The sequence below is a fragment of the Lissotriton helveticus genome, chromosome 4_1, assembly GCF_964261635.1.
Source record: "Lissotriton helveticus chromosome 4_1, aLisHel1.1, whole genome shotgun sequence".
Classification (NCBI taxonomy): Eukaryota; Metazoa; Chordata; class Amphibia; order Caudata; family Salamandridae; genus Lissotriton; species Lissotriton helveticus.
Window position 1 is genome coordinate 80118312 of NC_136063.1, and position 17063 is coordinate 80135374.

Genomic DNA, 17063 nt, shown 5'->3' on the forward strand with positions numbered 1-17063 from the left:
CACTACCCTAAACACTAATACACTACCCCAGTACAACCCCCGACCCCCACTCCTGTCCCTACACTCCAACACTACTCAACACGATCCCCCTACACTACCCTGAACTCTAAAACATAACCTACACTACACATACACCACAACACTACCCAAAAACACTACCCCCTACACTACACATACACCACAACACTACACTCAACCCTTAAACACTGCACATACACCACAAAACTACCCTAAACCCTAAAACACAAACCCCAGCATGACCCCCTATATTACATAAACACCACAACACTACACTCTACCCATAAACAGTACCCCCAGCACGACCCCCTTACACTACAAAAACACACTACATCCCCTTTACCTCACTCTCCTCGTGGTTCCTCTCTCCTTCGTGGACCTTCATCACGTCATCTCCGATGGGCAGTGCACGTCGTTGTGAGGAAACAGCCTCAGTTTCCTCACGACATGGATCGTTTTCAAAAAAAGTTCTTTAGCGCATACCATTACAACGCGTGTGTTGTAACAACTTCTGTACTTATGGTATGCATTGTAACATCACAAGCGTAGTAACAGTATGCGCAATAGCAGCCGCGCACTAAAGGCTGTTTACCTAAAGTGGCATATGTATATGTCTCATGGTCCAGAGCACATCTCATGTCCTTTACAAAAGACTTTCCAAATTACATGAAGAACAAAGAAGAGGGTACACAGAACTAAAGAGACAGGAAGGGAGACAAATAGGTGGAATGGAATGCACATCCATTATTTCAGTACCACTAAATTTAAATACAGCAGCAATAGTCTCTCAATTAATACGCTTGGAGCTGGCCACATCTGATTTACAGCTTCTAAGGCCCAAAAATACACTGGAAAGTGTGTTTCAGACTGTTCGAGGAGACCTGACCTCTCCTGGGACACTTAGCACCCTGACACTACAACAGTTTTCTGTTGGTATGAACAGAACTGGTTAAAAAAATGTATTCTTAGCAGCGGAGAATGGAAAAGAATGCAAATACTTAACAAAGAGAAGTGTATATGCACTTTAATAAGTCATTGTAAGGGCCAGAGTGATGGCATCCACAGGTCCCCCATCTCCCAGAGTCAATTATAACAGGAATTATTTGCTGTTTTAAAGAACAAAAGATTGCATTACATTGCGCAAAGATCTACTTAATTAAAAAGCAGGGGGTGTTAGACCTGGCACCATTGGAGTGGGTCTCCCTTCAATGTTTCGCTGTTGTCTCCTCTGTTTTTGCTGGTATTAGATGCTCTGGGCGCTGTGCCACTGGCATTCAGCGCCACAGCTCGAATGCTCCCTATGTAAATGTAACTGCGAATTGGTATAACCTGGATTGGCTTATTTGGGCTACCTGCTAGTCCCTAGCAGTGTGGCCCGTGTGTGCCCAGGGCTGGTAACCCAAATGCTGCTGGTGGGCCTGCAGCGCTGGTTTGCGCCACCCACAACAGCAGCTTGTAAATGGTACCTCTGACCTCCCACTGCAGTGTCTGTGTGCAGTCCAGAACAGCCACTTTGGCTGTGAAGTGCCCACACTTCCCAGTTCCTGAACCTCCCCTCAGCTTCATGTCAGTCCCCCCTATGGTAGGTGCATTGTATGTTTAAGGCAGGACATGGCTTGATATGTGTAGCATGTCCTGGTAGTGAATTACCCTCCCTTTTGTTTTTCACTGCTGCAAGGCTACCTGTTCTCCATAAGTTAGAATGGGTAGTCTGGCTATTGCATCTTATAGTCCTAACTGTCCCAGGGAACATGGCAGAAATTCAAGTTTAGTATGCCTGAGCTCAGGATAATAATTAGCAAAGCTGGTTTTAATAATCTGTGTTTGAAAATGCCACTTTTAGAAAGTAGGTATTTTCTTGCCTAAGCCTTCCAGTGTGCTTAGCTGTTATGTACATTGACTGTCTGGGTTTAGAGGGGCAAGGCAGACTGAGTCAGACCTGAGTTGAATAGAGAGATCTGCATTGAGTACTGGGGAGGGGTAGCTCCTTGACCTGAATAGGGCTGTGCCTGGCAAGGTGCATGCTGGCTCCACCTCCTACTGTGCGTCTGATGGCAGACCTCCTCTTCCTGAAAGGAAGGATGCAGCCTGGTAAACAAAGTGCTCCCGGCCTGAGCAGAACTGGTTCTGGCTGGGTTCAGTGACTAGAGACTTTTGAGAACAATGACTTTTGGGGTATAAATATCTCTGCCCAACCCCCTGATTATTGTATTGCTCCTGGATGTCAAGAAGAACCTCTGTCCGTTTCACTGAAGGGCTCTGCAGGAGAGGACTGTCCTTGTGCTTGTGTGCTATTTCCTGGGCTGGCCTGCAGTAGTTTCCCCTGGACTTGGAAGAAGAGGGAAAAGGACTTTTGAGAGAACTTTTATTTTGCTACAACAATCACCCAAGGGCTAGAATAGAGCTAGCCTCCTGCTGGAGTCGCAGGCACATCTGACTCCTTCACCAGCCTCCTGACTCCTCCCTGCGAGGATTTCTATCTGAAGGAGAGGCCCCTGTGAGTTCCAGGGCTTCTAGTTCTACTCCAGAGAAGACAGTGCTGAAAACGTCGCTAACGCCCGTTTGCGAGCTGCCACAGCTGAAGAGCATCAGAAAAATCAGTGCGCTGCTGCCGCCGAGTGCTTGCAAACCAAGAACCATCACATTGCACGCTTGCGGGCCACAAAGTCCTTGCTACTCCCAAAGATCATCGCCTGTTTGCTGGCCGCCAAGTGCTCGCTAACCCTGGATCATCGTATCGAGATCGTCGCAGCTCAGTGTTGGCGCCGTGCGTCCGCCATTTTCCTCGCATCATGCCTGGATTGTCGCTTCCTTGCAGAGCGCCATTTTCTTTCATCGCAACAGTATCGCATCGCAACGGCTCAGCACATCATACACCCTTACGGCAAGGATTTAACGCATCGCTGGCCTAGCGTGAAGAAGTTTGTCGCTTTGTCCCGCACACACCCGCAGACCGGCGCATCATCCTCCCTTGAGCAAGGATTCAATGCATCGCCGGCCTTGCGCGAGGAAACTCATCGTTACAGCTCCTTTGCGACATTTTGTTGGTTTTACTACGAAATCCAGGTACTTTGTAAGTAAAACGGTCACAGAGACCACTGCCTTGAACTGAACTCCTATTTGCACACCCTGAACTATTTTTTACAGCATTTCCAGAATAATCCTATTTTAAAGTATTGTGGCTTTTTAATGTTATCGGTCTTGTGTTAAGTCTATATATATAAAGATACTTATTTTGTATAACTACTTGTGTGGTGTCCCTTTGTAGTGTTCATCACTGTGTTACTGTGTATGATCATAAATGCTTTACACACTGACTCTGAAATAAGCCTAGCTGCTCGTGCTACGTTACCACAGGGTTGAGCAGAGGTTATCAAATGGTGTAACCCCCTAACTCTGACTTAGGAAGAAGGGTCCCTACTTGGACAGTGGCCAGCCATTGCCAACTAGAGACCCCCATTTCTAACAGGGGGGCAATAATGGTTCAGCAAAAATATGAAAGGAAATGAAATGCCAGGATCACACAATTATGTCAGATCAGGTAGCTAGCTTGTTTTCGCCATTTCTCACTCCACAGACCGCCGCCTAACATATAACACCACCATCCTCACAAGTACATATAGAATAGCAATAGGTATATTGAGTTTTTGAAGGGTTTTGCCTAATCAAGTGGCGCAAGAAGAAGTACTATTTTATGTAAGTATCATCCACTAGCAGAACACCCAGTTGAGAGAATGAACGGAGTGTTGGGAAATAATATAGGGAAGATTTGTGTACCCACTGAACTGACCTCGATTGATACACTACCACTTGCTCTGTTGTTCATGAGGAGCATGTCAGACAGAGTGACAAAGCTCAGCCCACATGAAATAGTGTTTGGACGGCCAAAGAACATTCCAGGCCACATGTCTATTGTCCCTCTGTCCGTATCTAATGATCTGCTTCTGCAATACTGCAAAAGGCTAACATCATCCGGTGCTGTAGGCCCTTCCTGAAGTAAAGACACCAGCAGCCCATGGCCTCAGCCAGGGGATTGGGTTTGGATAAAATCCCACATCAGACGGCCCTGGATCCGACATCGGGGGTAAGGGCCATATCACGTCCGTTTCACAACAGCAGCAACGGTCGAGTGTGAGGGCCTGACTTTCTGGATCCATGGCTCTCATACAAAGAAAGAAGTGACACCACCACCAGAGGAGCTTCCAGTGCCTTCCCCTGCATCACCGAATCAAGTACATTATTACAACACGTGTCCCACAGAAGGCACCAAGTGAGAAAGGTATCCAAGCTCATCCTGAAGGGTTGCACGTGCTGCACACAGCAGAGAAAGGAAGTGTGTGTAATCAGGCCCCAACGGTAAATCACCTAAAGACGTCTGGAACATCAATGCCCCAACTCCTCAGTCTACAAGTTGTGACAACGAGACATCTTTACCTTCCTCATCACTTTGTTTTCTTCGTATTGAAAGTGCCTCAGTAATAGAAGGGGGCTACTGAGGCTAATTTGTTGGATGACTGCGTTCTTTTCAGAAGAGGAACTGACCGTGTTCCAGAGAGGCATAGATAGAGCTGTTTAATATTTACGCAACCTAGCATGTTCCCTAGTGCTGAAGTGAATTGTAATTTCTCGGGGAATCCCGGAAACTGTTTCAGATGCCCTTGAGCTGGGCTTTGCCCTCATTACCACTGGTCTAGTGTATCTAAAATCATGTGTACTGTGGATAGATTCTGGCGTTCATGACATTATGCTCGCCAACATTGTTCCTCATGCTCCTGGGAACAGTGTCCTAGTGAGCTTTCCTCCTGTAGGTCATGTCTGCTTGGGCTCACAAAAGATGCCATGTTTTGATTTATTTTTGGTTGTTCCCCATCTACAGCACTAAGTTCTACTCCCTTATTGCATTTTCGTATTAATAATTCAATTTAGTAATTTGTGGGCTTAGGTTGCCCTGGATTGTTAGTTTTCAATGCTGAGGAGCAGCCAGGTGATAGTGTACATCGATTGCACTCCTGATTTGGATTGTTTTATTCTCCTAAACCTTAAGCCTGGCTATCGCAAGAAGGTGCGCTGTGCTTATATGGTCTGTGGCATGCTCCTTGGCCATTCTAGAATACCTCCCTGCTTCCAAGCCTCTAACTGACATCTGGTCTCTGAAGACATTATTTTTTATTTTATTTTTTTTTATCAAAAATCTGTTTACTGAGCATCCATCAAACAATTCAATAGCAAGAAACCAGTTGGGACGTGCAAGCCCCGGGGTTGAATTCAAACCTCTATTGTGAGTTCAGTTTCCAGCGTCCCTCGGGTGAGGCAATCCCACCCCCCCGTCCCTCCCCCAGCTATTCTATAGATGCCTTTTTGTTGTTCTGGCTAAACATGTCCAGAAGTCTTCATCAAGTAATACAAACCAACCCTCTTCCCTTCCTCACTGGCCCTTGACCCCCCTCCCCCCCTTCCCCGGTGGTGGTGGTCATAAATCAAAGGAAAAACAGCTTCAACAAGTAATCCGCCGACACCTGGTTTTATCCACGCGGGCGTTAGTTTGTTGCAGGCGATGGGCTAATCGTCCCCTAGGCTCTCCGTGCTTATGTTGTAGAACTGAAAAAGGTTTTTTTGTAAAGACCCTGGGCAGTGGTAGTTGAAGGCTGTAGCAGTCTCACACTAATGTTTGACAGGAGTCTTGCTTCTGAGCCTAAGATGCTTCTCATGAGGTCTTGTTTAGTTCCACTGCCTAACATTTTCAGTTGATGCAACTCATCTTGGGGGGAAGATGACCTCTCTGTTTTGCTTCCCTGCAAGACATCCATTTCACCTGCTGGAGGTCTGGTGTGTTGGTCTGAGGAGTTCGGTCCCTTAGTGTTCTGGGTAGGCAAATGCTTCTGCTGGTACATATTATGATGCGCTGGTTTTCACCGGTGCGGATTCTTCATTTTTGTATGCTACTGCCATTTACTCGTTATGGGAGCACAGTTTGACTCTGGTGCATCTTCCTTTAACTATTTACACAGGCCACTGAGCGTCTCTTTTGGGTGTTGTTTGGAAGGATTTCTTCGCCCCCCCGCTTCCAGCAACTATGAGCTCTGCCATCACGTAGTGATCTTCCTTATTCCACCGGGATCAATTGAATAGTGAATGGTCCAGTACATTGTATATTTCTTCCTCTGTGCTGCCTGGGACCCTGCTTTTCCTATTATAGGTTTATATTTCCTTTTGTTTCACTCAGAGTAGGTATTAGATTAAGAGAACGTTTGTCTTTGCCTTCCTATTATTCAGAAGGGTAGGGGGTCAGAAGCATAACTTTTTTCTGCCCCATGAACCGAGCTCCTCCCCAACCTCACAGAATAGTGCTGAGGGCCCATGTAGCAGCAGGATTGCTGCTGGAATCAACTGGTCTATTCTCCTCCTTCAGGCCAGGACCGAATTCCTGCAGCTGCTTGAAGAGCACGCAGAGCGCCCTTGTAAGAGGGTGTCCACTTTAAAGCTGCATTCTGGCACATCCACTGCACTGCACTTGCTGGGACCCCCATGTCTGTTTATCTTCCACGTCATTTCCGGGGCACGGGGGGACTGGGGTCAGGTACTTATACCTGCCCCACCCAATGGCCGTCTTCTTTGTTTCCCCCCCCTGGACACACAGCAAGCAGGATCCAGTTCACTTCATCGCCAATGTAGTGTTGTGGGCCCTAGGCCCACCTGCTAAATTAATAACGACACATACACCATAACTTTGGGTTTATAACTGGCTTGAGCACATGTGCCCGGCCCCTTTTATTGGCAGTGTCACCTGACTGGCGATGCCTGATGGATGTGGGACGGACTTAAGCTCGGCACTTGGGAGGGACTGCTACATGACGTGTCCAGCAGAACACTACACCCTCTGAATCAGTACTGACACTGCTCCTCATAGAAACAGTCCATCTCTAACTTTGTTTTTCTGTCCCCTCACTACACTGCAGGCTACTGCTTTTTGTCAGATGTGAATTCTGAATTCACACTCCCTGAATCTCACTGCTAAGCTAGGCTCCTGTATGTTATATATTGTTTTGTATCGTGAACTTGAGTTTGTGTTTTTTTCACCAAGGATACTAATTTTATAGGCTATGCAAGACTTCCTAAAGTTTATAAATGTGTTTATCTAATAATATTTTTCCAGTTTAAACCTAAAATTGTGTAATTGCTTGACTCTGCAATTTACCTGTATGAGACTTTAAAGCACTTTGCCGCTGCTTTCTTACAGCTAAAGTGCGTCGAAATATATGTGTTCATACCCCTCAGTTCCTATTGGCAAGGCTACCTGCTAATACCCTCGCTGTTTAGTGACACTCACCCTCTTCCTCACCCTGCACCAGGAAGTGTTTTCAGACCAGATTTCTGAAGGGACCCATGTCCTCAGTGTCGTGTCCTACCGCCCAGGAACTCACACAGGACACGATGTGCATCTTACAGGTATTCTTTTATTCATTGGCTTACATCATGCATGTATCACGACCTCCTTCCTCGAGGTCCAGCTCCAGAGAAAATGTTTTCTCTCCCCGCCCCTTGACCGGATGTGGTGTCCGGTGTCCCCTTGCCCCTGCGCTGTCCCAGGGTCCTAGTGCCCATGTCCTGGACAGGACATCTCCCCCCTTGTTGCAAAACAAAAATTTTTTTTTTAAGAAAGAAAGAGAGGGAGAGAGGGAGAGAGGGAGAGAGAGATAGAAGAGAGTTGATGATGCGCAATGGCCCATAGGCCCCTTCATTTACACCTCTTCAATTAGTCTCTTTGGTTCCATTTGTTTCCTTCTTAATCGCTGTTTTCTGATATGCATCTTCAATTAGTCTCTTTGGTTCCATCTGTTTCCTTCTTGATCGCTGTTTTCTGATGTCCGCTTGAGTTTCTTCCTTTTGTGTGTCTTTCTACAGTTCTTGCTTTGACCTTTCCGCTTCTCTTGCTTCTGCCTTGCTGACATGCGAAAGGTGCCCTGTGACGTGACACTGGTCAAACTGCCGCCTTTGCCATCCGTTCTTTTGCTTTTGTCATCTTCAACTTGCCTCCGGGGGTCTCGTTGCCACATTTCCTCGCTTGTCCTTCTTTGACCATCGCGATATCTCCTTTCTTTTCTTGGTAAGTCCCTTCGGTCTGCACTTATTTTGTCTTCCACTTGTGGCCGTCTCATCTTGCTCAGTCTGTAGGGTGTTACTATCAGTGCCTCTTCCATGGTGGTGTCTTTCTTTGTCTCTTGTTCTAGCTCTGAAGTTGTTGCTGATATCGGTGCGTTGTTCTCTAGGATGTAGTTGAGGTGATCTTCCGCCCTTATTCTTGCGTCTTTTTTGTATGGCCGTGGATGTCTGGACATGTAGTCGGCTAGATTTTGTTCTCTTTCATGCTTGTTAATTATTTTCAATTAGTAGTCCATCAACCTTCTTCCCCACCTTTCTGTCCTTGGTGGTATGTTTGCTTTTCGGTTGCCATAAATCATTCTTAGTGATTGGTGGTCCGTCACTATTGGTGATCTTGGTGATTCTTTTTCTGCTTTGTGTTGGACCATTATCGCGCCCAATCCTACTGGGCCGGCATCTGCGGTGATCTTCGTGCCTAGTGTTGGATCCAAGTACTCCAGGTGATCTCCCATTGGTGTTACCCAGGCTGTCAGTCCGTCTGCCGGCTCAATGATTTCTTGACTCAGTAGCAATTTTCTCCCTTTCAGCTTTCCTAGTCCTCTTATTTGTTTCTGATATTCTCTTGAGATGTTCGTGGCGCCGCTGTCGAGAACGAGCATCGCTTTGTGGGGCCCCACCTGTTCTTCTTTTCTATTTCTAGCACTTGTTCACTGACTCTTCGTGCTTTCTGTCATTTTTTTTTTGTCCTTTTGCTCTTTTTGGCACTTATTTTCTTCCTTTGTTTTACTTTATTTCGCCTCTTCTGGGCTTTCTTAGTCCTTTTTCCTTATATTCTCCTTTTTTCTTTGTGATCTTTTGTCCCTTTTTCTTCCTTTGTTTTACTTTATTTGGCCTCTTCTGGGCTTTCTTGGTCCTTTTCCTTTTATTCTCTTCTTTTTTCTGGTATGCACTTGTATTCTTTCTTTGTCTCTTTGTTTTATTTCTTTGTCTTCTCCTTTTCTTTATTTCTCTTTTTTAGGTGCGCCTGCCTCTTCTGGGCTTTCTTGGTCCTTTTCCTTTTATTCTCTTCTTTTTCTTGTATGCACTTGTATTGTTTCTTTGTCTCTTTGTTTTATTTCTTTGTCTTCTCCTTTTCTTTATTTCTCTTTTTTAGGTGCGCCTTTCCTGACACTTATTTCTTTTTTTTGTTTTTTTTTTGGTTTGTGTCTTTCTGTGACACCACGTGTCCTTGGTGCTGTTTCTGTTACTTTCTGATACTTTCCGTTTCCAGATGACCTTTATTATAGACTTGCATGCATTCACTGGCCGGCGTTACCCCCCGACCTCTTGCTCCGAGGTCCTGATCTTACTTTTTTTTTTATTTATTTTTTTACCTCTTCTGTCCTTTTAGGTCACTTCTGTGACTTATTTCCCTTTAAATCACCCTTTTTTTGTCACTTCTTTTGCACTTTTCTTTTATCACCACTTGTTGTTCTTGTATTCTTTCTTTTCCACTTCTTTAGTCCCTTTACGTTACTACTGTTGCTTATTTTCCTTTAATTTTCTTTAAATCACCCTTTTTTGTCGCTTCTTTTGCACTTTTCGTGCTTTCTCGCGCTTTGCCTGGCCTCAAAATGGCCACCGCGCTGTTCCTCGCTTCCTATTGGCTCCCGCGCCTGACTTAAAAATGGTCGCCGTTGTTCTCGCGTTGTTTCCCGTCCAATCGGGACTCTGCCTGGCTTTAAAATGGCCCCCCGTCTGTTCTCTGTTCCTATTGGCTCTCACGCCTGTTTCTAAGATGGCCGCCGAGACTCTCGCAAGAGCTCGCGACGATTCTTTCAAGTCTTCGCACTTTTCCTCGGCGCTTACCGCTTCACTTGGTCTTCTCTCTGCAGCGCTTGGGGTGGGCTCCCATGTCGCTGCATGTCTTCTTTCAGCACTTCCTTCTTCGCTGCACTGTGATCCAGGGTGGGCTCCTGGTTTAAAATCGCGATCTTTTCCACGTCGCTGCTGGCCTCCTGTTGATGCCTCACCTCTACCTCTTCTTGCGCTGGACACCGCATCCCACTCTTCGTCGCCAGTTGTCGTGTCCTACCGCCCAGGAACTCACACAGGACACGATGTGCATCTTACAGGTATTCTTTTATTCATTGGCTTACATCATGCATGTATCACGACCTCCTTCCTCGAGGTCCAGCTCCAGAGAAAATGTTTTCTCTCCCCGCCCCTTGACCGGATGTGGTGTCCGGTGTCCCCTTGCCCCTGCGCTGTCCCAGGGTCCTAGTGCCCATGTCCTGGACAGGACACTCAGTAACTGAACTGAAATGGGGAGCTAGAGCACAGTGAAGCCTTCAGTGCAGCCAGCAGGAGGAAAGGACCCGCCTCTCTGCACCTTGGTGACACTCGGCATCACCAACTCTGAAATAAATCTGGCTTCACAGTGACCCGGCAGCAGCAGCTCTCGGGGCTGGGGCCGCTGTAAACACTGCAGTGATCGGTTTCGGATGCTTAGAGCGGACATGAAGATGCTATTTGCAGCCTTTGATTGACACCCCTAGGCTGAGATAACACAGGGGGGGGGGGGAGTCAGCCTCAGACCCCTGAAGCTGCTGCTCACCAGAGGATCCCCGAGAGCCAAGGGCCCTATCCCCCTCCATGCCTTTATTTATTTATTTATTTATGCATTTTTATATAGCGCAGACTTTACCCGAAGGTGTCAGAGCGCTTCACAATAGGAACAGAACTGATACATGAGAACATTACAAGTGAACAAAATACAAAAGCAAACGTTACATTAAATGAAGCAAAATAACAATTGTGCGCCAACAAAATATAAGAGGTAGCAAACGGTGCATTACAAAAGTGACAATCGTGAATCAACAAAATACAAGAGGTAGCAAACGGTGCATTGCAGGAGGAAAAAAGTGACGTGTGCAGGTTACAAAAAGCGTACAAAATAAATATAGAGGTATAATACTGCAATATATGGAGGACACTCCAGCACAAGAACAAACGTTACGAAGGCACTGGTGGCACTTGTGCAGGTGTCGACACAAACAAATGTAGGAGTGTAAACAGTGTGTTACAGGAGAAGGTGACGGATGCAAGTCACCCACGAGTCCCCGCCACAGGAAGGAGGACAATACTGCCATAAGAGGCAGACTCTCAAACCACAAGAACACACTGGGAAGACACTTCCATAGTCAAGTAAAATAGATTTTTCAGTAGTTGAAGGGCTTCCTTCAGATAGCAGAGAGGGCATGAGTTACATTTGGAAATGTCTTTGAAGAATGCCTCTGCTGCGGGTTTCGTGGGGAGTTGGTTCCTCCTGCCACAGTCCGGGTACAGCCTCGCCACAAGCACCCATGAACTTCATGGCTTCGTTTTACTCGGAGAAAGAATCATTGAAAGTGTCACACATTTGGTAGTTGAATGAAACCGAAACTGACCTAAAACCATGAAAACGGCACACATCAGCCATTTGTAAACTTGGCAGCTAACACCGCACATACAAACACAGCAGGAAAGTAAAGGTCCCGCCCCCTGTGGTGATCATGATTGGGCGCGGCCGCGCATGCGTCAGACGCACGTCTCACTAAAGCCCGTTTCTCTCGAGTCTCGAACCCCAGCCCCCCGTCTAGATCTCGCGCGCAGACGCACAAAACTGTAAAAGTACCGCCGAGATAAATTAACATGCTTGGCTCCATCATGACCCAATCAGCAACTTGTCTTTGAAGCGTACTAGCGTGGAATGTGTGTCCTATTCAAACATTGGCTAAAAGATACAAACTGGACTTCTTCTCTACCTACGCGTCATTGGTACATTCGAACGAAACATTATGACGCTATTTTGGCGCCACTTGTCCCGAAGAATTATTTCCGGTTACTGTCAAGGAGGACGTCACTTCCGGACTGGGAAAGCTTATTTTTCAGTTCGTTGGCGCAGTTTTTCGTTATTTTCTCTGATTGGCCGAGGAGTGGGACACGTCACCTGCGAGTCCCGGAAATAGAGAGGATGCATCTTCTCCTGTCTGATGTCGCGCGGCTGGTATTAGGTGAGCGGCTCAAGGAGAGATTACAGAAGTATACTTTTTTTAACGCTTTATTTAGGCTTTTCATACATTAAGACACATTACATTCACAGTATGGTAATGCCACATTGTCAATCTCGGAATACTCAAACCCTCAAACTCCCCCCCTCCCCTCCTCCCCTCCCTCCCAATAGCTGAAAGGAAAGAAAACAGATATTCAAGTAACATCTATCCGCATCTAATAGGGACATCATATCGTAAAATAACTCCATCTTCAGTGGGTATTCGAGCCAGGCCAGGCATAACAGGGAAAGTCTAAGGAATACGGGCATAGTAGTAGTCCGGAACACAAGAGTGGTACCAGCCCATCCAACACAGTTATAGCATGATATATATAGCAGTTGATAACTCAAGGCTCGTTGTAAATCCAGGCGCCATCCATTCGCTTCAGCTGAGAGCTCACCCTTCTGTCCCCCTCCCAGTCTCTTCCACCTCTTCTCCCCCCCTGTCTTTGTCGGAGATACGCTAAGAAAGGGCCCCAAATGTCCTTAGGCCTGGAGTGCAAGGGCATTAGTTCTGCGTATGCATGTAAATTCTCTTGCCATAGTACCATATCTTGGAGCCACCCCTTGAACTTAGGCGCTCTTCCCCTCCCCCAGCGGCACGCCACCTGTCTTTTCGCCAACAGCAGACCCAGCAACAGTAACTTCTTGTGTGGGGTGACAATGTGTGTGATTAGGCCCAGGAGGGCCGTCGTCGGCGACGGCACTATATCTACCCCCAGCATGCCAGCTAGCCCTTTCAGCACTTCATCCCAATAGTCCGCCACTCCAGGGCAGCCCCAAGTCAGGTGTATGAAATCTGCCTGGTCGCAATGGCATCTCTGGCATCTATCGTCCTGCCTCAGCCCTAGTCTGTGTAAGCGCGCCGGTGTGTGGTATAGCCTGTGCAAGAATTTAAAATGAAGTATCCGGAGTCTAGTACTGCCGGAAATGCGTTCTGTCTGAATGCATGCATCCTCCCATTGCTCGTCTGTGAGGGGCTCAGGGAGGTCTCTGTCCCAGGCCGCTCTAGCCCTGGCCGGTTCATGAGGGGGGACCAGTCTACTTCTGGCATATAGTGTAGATGTAGCATGTTTCAGCGTCTCACCCTGCAGCATCAAATGTAGGGATTGAAATGTCTCCGGCTCCATGGGGAAGGCAGGGCAAATAGCCTTCATACTCTGTTTCAGCCTCGTATAGAGGAACAGGTCCATGAATGTAGGTGGATCCTCCCCGAAGAATTGGTCACTTGTACGGAATTTGCCATCTAGAAACAGATCCCCGCATGTGTGATAGCCTAGTCTCACAAGCATGTTTTGACAAATTCTCTCGCTTGTTACCTGCAATATCTGACTCGTCAGCAGTGGCAACTTGGGGGAATAGAGCCGCAATTTGCCTTCCGCCTTAGCTAGCCAGTACAGTGCCTTCACAGTGCAGTCCACCGTAGTGGGATCCCTGTTGCCTGGGTGATATGGGGCAAACACATACCCCGCTGGGGGGATGGGAGTCATATGGCCATCCTCTACCGCCAAATGGGGCATGTAGGGGGGGGGTGAAACCAGTAAGCTGCGAAATGCGCCTGCGCACTATGGTAATATTGCTCGAAATCTGGTACATCAAAACCTCCAAACCTATATGGCAGCATCATAGTATCCAACTTCAAGCGTGCCGGCTTCCCTCCCCAGATCAGGCGCACCAGTTGTGTCTTAAGAGTAGCAAAGAAATGCGCACCGGGGTGATATGGGATGTTCACAAACAGGTAGAGGAACTTAGGCACGATCACCATTTTGATGAGCGATATACGCCCGCCATTGACAAAGGGAGGCGAAGCCAGGAAGTGACGTTATCCGTGACTTTGGAAATGACCCTGCCATAGTTCACTCTCAGAAGCGTGTCTTTGTCTCTGGATATGAATATCCCCAGGTAGCGGAAATCGGATTCCTCCCATTGCAGGGGGTAATCCAGGGGGTGTGGAACGGTGCGATCAGTCAGCGGGAATACCGCGGATTTACTCTAATTCATCTGCACTCCCGCATACGCCCCAAACTTCGTGATTTCCCGCAGCACAGGATTCAGATTTTCCTCAGGCTTGCAGATGTATAGGGTGATGTCATCCGCATAGAGGGAGACAAGTACATGTCTGGAAGGGTAGTTTAGGCCTCTATGATTATGATGCTGTCGCAGCTTAGCCGCCAGAGGTTCAACCGCGACCGCAAATAACACAGGCGATAGGGGGCACCCCTGTCTCGTCCCTCTGTGTATGTGGAAGGGCTCAGAGCGCGCTCCGTTAAGCAACACTCTAGCAAGTGGGGCTTCATACAGAAGCTTGATCCACCTCAGGAACTGTCCCGGCATTCCCATATAGGCCAGAGTCCCAAACATGTAATCCCATTCCAGGGAATCAAACGCTTTGGTAGCGTCCAGAAAGACGGCCACTGCCGTACATTTAGGAGTAATGTCCTAGATAATAGCAAGCAACGTACGCAAATTGTGCGAAGTAGCCCGGTTAGGCACAAAGCCCGCCTGGTCTGGTAAAACCAGTTTTTCAAGCAGGAGGTTCAACCTGGTGGCCAGAACTTTAGCTAGTATTTTCGTGTCACTGTTCAACAGGGACAGGGGCCTATAAGAATCGCAATGCACGGGATCTTTACCTGGCTTAAGTAAGGACAGTATGTGCGCTTCTCGCATAGTATCTGGGAGTACGCCCTCTTCCAGCGCCTCGTAGAATACTGCCTTAAGTATAGGAGCTAGTATGTGTACATAGGTCTTATAAAATTCGACAGGGATCCCGTCCGACCCTGGGCATTTGCCAGATGCCATTCCCATAATAGCGTCCTTAATTTCGTCCACCTCAAGGTCGGCTGCCAAGAATTTCTGCTGCCCAGGGCCCAACCATGCTAGAGCCACGTCTTCGAAGTAGCTCTCCAGTGATATTGCTGCACTGTGTTGTGATGTATAAAGTGTTTTATAAAACGCAGTCAGTATTTCCATTTGACCCGGTAAGGATCTGCACAGCCCCCCTTGACCGTCCTGGAGTTCTGTCACGAAGTTTTGGAATCGCGGTGGTCGGACAGCACCAGCCAGAGACCTCCCCGGCCTGTCTCCCTCCCCATATTTCCTTGCCTCTCCCGGCTTCCCTCGAAACTTACTCTCGCGGTCAGCCTCTTCGGCATATTCCAACAGTTTTTCCCTGATGCGCGCTTGTGTAGGGGAGGGGTCAGCGGCGCTCCGTGCCTCTCGTTCCAATGCCTTCAGTTCAATCTCTAGTCTGTGTAGGGTACTACGCAACACTCTCAGTACGCCCCCCCCCCTTAGCTATGCACCATCCCCTGACAGTCACTTTGAAGGCCTCCCATACGGTAGTAAGACTAGTCACAGAACCAGTGTTCCTAGGGAAGAAGTCAGTTATCTCAAGCTCCAGCTCTGTCCTAAAGGCAGCGTCCTGTAAGTGTGCGGGGTTCAGTCTCCAACCCAGATAGGGAGCTGTGTCGACTGGTAAGTGCATGGAGACGCACACGGGGGAATGGTCCGAAAATGTTCTAGCCATATGCGTCGCCTTGTGGACCCAGTTAGCCATCCCTCTCGCCACAAATATATAGTCCAGCCTAGCCCAGGTATTATGAACATAGGAGTGATGTGTGCCTTCCCGCAACGTTTGGTGTAGAAAGCGCCATGTATCTATCAGTCCCTCCCCTGTGACTATATCATGTAAGGTACGTTGAGAGGTGGTGTAATGTGCCGGTGTAGCCTGCGTTCTATCCCGCGGTGGGTCTACGACAGTGTTGAAATCTCCACCCCAAATGAGGTACCTACACCCTAGTGCTTTCACCTTACCATGTAGCAATTGCAGATAGTGAGGATCATCCACATTAGGCCCGTAATAGTTCACAAGTGCAACGTCATGTGTCAGTAGTGACCCCCACAACAAACAGTATCTACCATCCGAATCCTCTTCCCTCCCACGTTCCACAAAATGCAGCCCACGTTTAATCAAGATGGCCACCCCTCTTGCGTAAGAAGAGTACGACGCAAAACAGCCGTGTGAGGCCCACCTAGTTGCAAATTTAGGGACAGATCCCCGTGCCTGATGCGTTTCCTGTAGGAAAGCTATATTAACGTTGTGTCTATCTAGATAACCCAGTACTTGTCTTCGTTTCCGGGGATCATTAAGCCCTCGCACATTCCATGTCATCACTCTGACGCCCGGAGCGTCATCTAACTGCTTGTCCTGCATTGTCTGTGAGAAGTATCAGCTGTTAGGCTACCATTTAAGATGCTCTTCCTGCCACACCATTCAGCCATTCGAGTTACCCGTCCCCTATGTTTCGCAACCCGACCTCCTCCTTCCATAAACTGCACGTTCCATAATACCCCTACCTCCCGCTCTCTCCTGCCCTCCCACACCGGCTACCCAACATGCCAGGAATCAACCTCCCCCCCCCCCCCCCCCCCCAGTACAGAAACAGATCTCCGGATGCCAACATGCACCCAGGTGAAACAGGGAACTAAGAAAAACACAGTAGTGTCAGTCAAACAAGGGGGAATGCCCTCAATTGGGACCGCTAGGAGCTTCCGCCAGTACCGCCACACCTCCCTTTCTCACCCATCTACAGCCCCCTGGGCCACAGGAGGCTGCATGGACGGGAGTGTGCGGCCAAGAGTCATATTGTGCCTTCAAAACAGTAACAGTGTCATACTTCACCCTCCAGAGTGTTCACGTGTCGTCGCCAAAGGGCTCCCCAGCCCATTCTACCAGCAATTCTGATGTCAAGTCTCATGAGGGTTCCGATAATGGCGAATTGGAGCGCGATCTCCGCCTCGCGGCCGTCTCTCTGGATGCCGATCGCCGGTCATGTTTCAAAAACTCTTCTGCCTGCTGGGGTGTTGAAAAGAT

At 48.0% G+C, this 17063-nt stretch overlaps 1 pseudogene; it reads right to left on the bottom strand.

Annotated features, from left to right (window-relative positions):
* The window catches only part of LOC144827885 (uncharacterized), an 83181-nt pseudogene extending 66347 nt beyond the window's left edge, over positions 1–16834 (bottom strand).
* Positions 16835–17063: the final 229 nt, after the last annotated feature.